General features: G+C 51.6%; 1 long non-coding RNA gene across 1 annotated transcript; it reads left to right on the top strand.

The window, feature by feature from the left end:
• Positions 1-583: 583 nt before the first annotated feature.
• On the top strand, positions 584-4,811 carry LOC142254694 (uncharacterized). Its single transcript, XR_012727303.1, has 3 exons — positions 584-647; positions 4,569-4,691; positions 4,781-4,811. It is a non-coding gene; the product is annotated as an uncharacterized LOC142254694 (long non-coding RNA).
• Positions 4,812-5,207: the final 396 nt, after the last annotated feature.

Raw genomic sequence — 5,207 nt, 5'->3', positions numbered from 1 at the left:
ACTGCCACAGGTGGAGCCACCTGTACAAAATGTACCTGTGCCGAGGAGAAGGCGTGGTAGGATTAGCTGGAGAGCTCGCCAAATTGCGAGACTCCCAACAAGGAATGTAACCTCACAGGAGGAGGGCGAGAGATGTCCCATATGTATAGAGGACTATCAGATCGGAGAGCAGCTCACAGTCATCCCGTGCAACCACTTCTTCCATCCAGGTTGCATTTCTGACTGGCTGCGCTCCAGCCCTCACTGCCCCCTGTGCCGTAACCACTGCTTCAGACGAGCACCACAATGACATCTTAAGATGTCCATGGTGCGGGCAGTGGAAGAGACCATCTTGAATTCCAGCCCAGGTAAGGGACCCCTGCATTCATTACAACTAATTTGAAGGCTATGAAAAAAAAATGTCGTCTTTAACTTCTTGCTGTTCTGTTCTCTAGTTTACCATCAGCTTTGGTCAATATCTAACATGAAGGGCTAAACACAGGACATACCCCAAACACCGGACGGTAAGTCATCACTCACCCCTCTGTCCAGTCATATGTATATTACATGTAACAGAAATAATCGCTGCTTTCTCCTCTTTGTAGAAGGAAAGTCAAAAAAAGTTTGGAAAACAAAGAATAATTAGATCACAACAACCTGTACTTCATGTAAGTAAATATTAGGATTCCATTTCTTTTAGTCTCCAGCTCATTTTACTAGGAATTTATTCATATGATAAAATCAGGGGTGGAACGATCATGGTCGGGACCTCTGCGGGGCCTGGGGGGTACAGGGTGCTATATAATACCAGAATAGGGACAAAGATACAAGCATGGGTTAGGAAAGCTGGTTACTGAGTGAAAGTAGTGCTTTCCCTCAACACCCAGCTTTCCCATGCTCTGCTTTACATCTTTCTTTCATCACCCAGCTTTCCCATGGTCTACTCTATACATATTTCTCTCAGCACCCAGCTTTTCCATGCTTTGCTATACATCTTTCAGCATCCAGCTTTCCCATGCTCTGCTATACATCTTTCTCTCAGCACCCAACTTTCCCATGCTCTGCTATATATTTTTATTTCATCACCCAGCTTTCCTATGCTCTACTCTATACATATTTCTCTCAGAACTCAGCTTTCTCATGCTCTGCTATACATCTTTATCTCAGCACTCAACTTTCCCATGCCCTGCTATACATTTTTTTTTCATCAACCAGATTTCTCATGCTCTGCTATACATCTTTCTTTTATCAGCCAGCTTTCCCATGCTCTGCAATACATCTTTCTCACAGCACCCAACACTCTCATGTTCTGATATCATGGGAAAGCTGGGTGCTGAAAGATATATAGCAGAGGATAGGAAAGCTGTGTGGTGAGAGAAAAATGTATAGCAAAGCATGGGAAAGCTGGATGCTGAGAGAAAGACATATAGCAGAGCATAGGAAATCTGGGTGCTGAGGAAAAGATATAAAGCAGGGATTTAGGAAAGCTGGGTGCTGAGGGAAAGATGTGTAACGGGGTGCCAGGGGTGCCTCCGGCCTTGTAGTCGTGGCCCTCGGTATCAGGCTTACCCCTGGTTCCACCGTCACTATGGGGACAGGAGCTAACTTGGTGGGGCAGAGTGTGGTCGTGGTGCAGATGTTGTCCGGCGCACAAACACTCTTCAGGCAGGGTACAATGCGATGAACAAACATTCTTTTATTCTTCACAGTTAAAAGTCCAGACAAAGCAATCCGGTCAGCAATAAATCTGGCAGATGACAATTCCTGTGGAGCTGGGGACACCCTGACCAAACGTCACCTCGGGTGGGGATATGCCCTCCGTACTCTACTTCCTTCGGGCACCCACTATTCAGCCAAGCATACACCGGACCCACACCGGCAGAATAGGCTCTGAGGTTACGTCCACCTCCTTATCTCCGGTGTCCCCTGCTGTTCTGCTCACACACTCTGCCCGACGTGCACACACTGCTGCCCCGGATGCTACTTCTCACAAAGTCCCGAACAAAGCCATAAAGGTGCTGAGACGCTTTCTTAGCTGGGGGAAGCCTGTCCTTGCGTCCCCTCCAGTGGTGATGTGCCTGACTACTCCACTTCGCCCGGCTCCCACTGCTGGCTACCCACAGTCCGGACCCACACCGGACTGCTTCACACTATGAGGTTCCGCTCGCTCCTTTTCTCACCGGCTTCCCTGATTTCCAGCTCCCTTCTTTCTTTCTTGCTTTCTGCCCACTCAGCTCCACACTCTGCCCCGGCTCTGCTGCTCCGCTCCTGTCCCCGAGACAACTGCTCCCTTGATCTAATCTTTTCCTCACACCCTTGCTCTCTCCTCCCCTTGTCTCTGCCGGCTCCTCCTCCCCACTGTGGTGACAGCCGTCCCACCCGGCCACTAGGGGTACCCTAACACAATGCACATGCACATACAAATAAAACATTTTTATTAATAACATTTCCGGGTTAACTATGCTCCCTTTTGCAGGGGGTCTGCTCACCCACTGCATACCTCCCCTCTTAAAACCCGAGCCTCCCGGCAAGGCTCTTAAACACATAAACACATAAAAACCTTTTGGGTCAGTCCTCAACAGCGGCACCAGTTCAGCGGCGCTCCCAGTCTTGGATAGCGCCCGGAGGCTCAACAGCGCTCCCGGTCTTAGATGGGCGCCCGGAGGCTTCGATAGCGCTCCCGGTCTTTGCTGAAGGTGCCCGGAGGCTTCAAGAGCGCTCCCGGTCTTTGCTGGAGGGCAACAGGCCCGTCAACGTTAAAGAAACTTCTGCCGGCTGAACGGCGCCGGACTTAAACAACAGATCAGCAGTGGTGACTTACTCTGGGGGCCAGGCCCTCTTCCATTCCTCCGCTTGTGCCTGGATGTATGCCCCCAGCGATTGTCCCGGCTGCCGACGGATCCTCTGGAAGGACACAGGGGCGTAGGGTGGCTCCACGGGCACAGCTGCTGCAGCTCCTCTCGGTGGTGAAGGTGTCCCTGCCCCTGCCAATCTTGCTGGTAATGGCGGCGGTGTCAATGCTGAGGCTGGAGGAAGTGGAGGCAGGTCTTCGTTTCCCGCTCTTGAACAGACTCCACCCCCAGCCTCACGCATCATCTCGACTCCTCCGCCGAGGTACTTCTTTTTCCTTTTCTTAGTCTTCAATGCCCTGGAGCTGGCGCCTCCCCTCTTTGGGCGGAGTACTCCATGCTTTCTCTTCGGCACCGGCCAGCCCCAGGCTCTTCTTTTGGCGCCAATTCTGCGCGCGCCTTCTGTGTCTTCCCAGACAACGGCCATCTTGCCGCCATCTTGTGCCCGGTCCTTCACCTCAGGCACCGTCTCCTCTTCCCACCATGGGACTGCAAATCTTCGCTGAGAGTCCGGATCAGGGGCCCTCGGCACCACTTGGTCTCCATCTTCTTGGAGCGGGTCCCCTGGCATACGATCCGGATCCTGCCGACTACGCCACATGTAACGGGGTGCCAGGGGTGCCTCCGGCCTTGTAGTCGTGGCCCTCGGTATCAGGCTTACCCCTGGTTCCACCGTCACTATGGGGACAGGAGCTAACTTGGTGGGGCAGAGTGTGGTCGTGGTGCAGATGTTGTCCGGCGCACAAACACTCTTCAGGCAGGGTACAATGCGATGAACAAACATTCTTTTATTCTTCACAGTTAAAAGTCCAGACAAAGCAATCCGGTCAGCAATAAATCTGGCAGATGACAATTCCTGTGGAGCTGGGGACACCCTGACCAAACGTCACCTCGGGTGGGGATATGCCCTCCGTACTCTACTTCCTTCGGGCACCCACTATTCAGCCAAGCATACACCGGACCCACACCGGCAGAATAGGCTCTGAGGTTACGTCCACCTCCTTATCTCCGGTGTCCCCTGCTGTTCTGCTCACACACTCTGCCCGACGTGCACACACTGCTGCCCCGGATGCTACTTCTCACAAAGTCCCGAACAAAGCCATAAAGGTGCTGAGACGCTTTCTTAGCTGGGGGAAGCCTGTCCTTGCGTCCCCTCCAGTGGTGATGTGCCTGACTACTCCACTTCGCCCGGCTCCCACTGCTGGCTACCCACAGTCCGGACCCACACCGGACTGCTTCACACTATGAGGTTCCGCTCGCTCCTTTTCTCACCGGCTTCCCTGATTTCCAGCTCCCTTCTTTCTTTCTTGCTTTCTGCCCACTCAGCTCCACACTCTGCCCCGGCTCTGCTGCTCCGCTCCTGTCCCCGAGACAACTGCTCCCTTGATCTAATCTTTTCCTCACACCCTTGCTCTCTCCTCCCCTTGTCTCTGCCGGCTCCTCCTCCCCACTGTGGTGACAGCCGTCCCACCCGGCCACTAGGGGTACCCTAACACAATGCACATGCACATACAAATAAAACATTTTTATTAATAACATTTCCGGGTTAACTATGCTCCCTTTTGCAGGGGGTCTGCTCACCCACTGCAGATGTATAGCAAAGCATGGAAAACCAGGTGCTGAGGGAAAGCGGTTAAGCAGAGCATGGGAAGATGGGGGGTGAGGTCCAAAACTTACAGCGGGCCCATCGAACTCTAGTTGCGCCACTGGATATAATGATTTGTCATTTTCTTTTCACAGAAATCTGCATTATTTTGAAGGCTGGACAAAAATCCTCTTTATCTTCCTGTTGTTCTGGTCTCTTTGGTCACTTCTCACCAAGCATGAAGGACCATGAACATGGACATCCCAAAACAGCGGATGGTGAGTTCCCTTCATTTCCTCTTCTCTCTCCGCCCCATGATCTGTAGATTACATGCAATATAATATTGTTTTTTTTCTCCTTTTTACAGACAGAAGGTCCAAGTCTATAAACCATTGAGGAATTGGATCAGAGCGACCTGCGCTTCATGTAAGTAGATATTAGAATATGCTTCTTTTCTTCCAGTCTTCAGCTCCTTTGTATTTCCTTTAGGAATCTGTTGATGGGATGTAATATCTTGTCGTCTTTTCTTTCCAGAAATCTACACAAGTTCCAGGTCATTTCCATCAAGATCCACAGATTCTCATCGGCTCCATGGAGACAGATCCAGTATGTGCAGAGATCCTGAGATCGGCTGCAGCTCCAGACGATGTTCTCACATATTCCACGTACGGGCGGCACGGTGGCTCAGTGGTTAGCACTGCAGTCTTGCAGCAGTGGGGTCCTGGGTTTAAATCCCACCAAGGACACCATCTGCAAGGAGTTTGTATGTTCTCCCCGTGTTTGCGTGGGTTTCC

This window comes from Anomaloglossus baeobatrachus, chromosome 10 (genome assembly GCF_048569485.1).
Source record: "Anomaloglossus baeobatrachus isolate aAnoBae1 chromosome 10, aAnoBae1.hap1, whole genome shotgun sequence".
NCBI lineage: Eukaryota > Metazoa > Chordata > Amphibia > Anura > Aromobatidae > Anomaloglossus > Anomaloglossus baeobatrachus.
The sequence above is the reverse complement of the archived record's forward strand: the minus strand, read 5'-3'. Positions and strand labels throughout refer to the sequence as shown.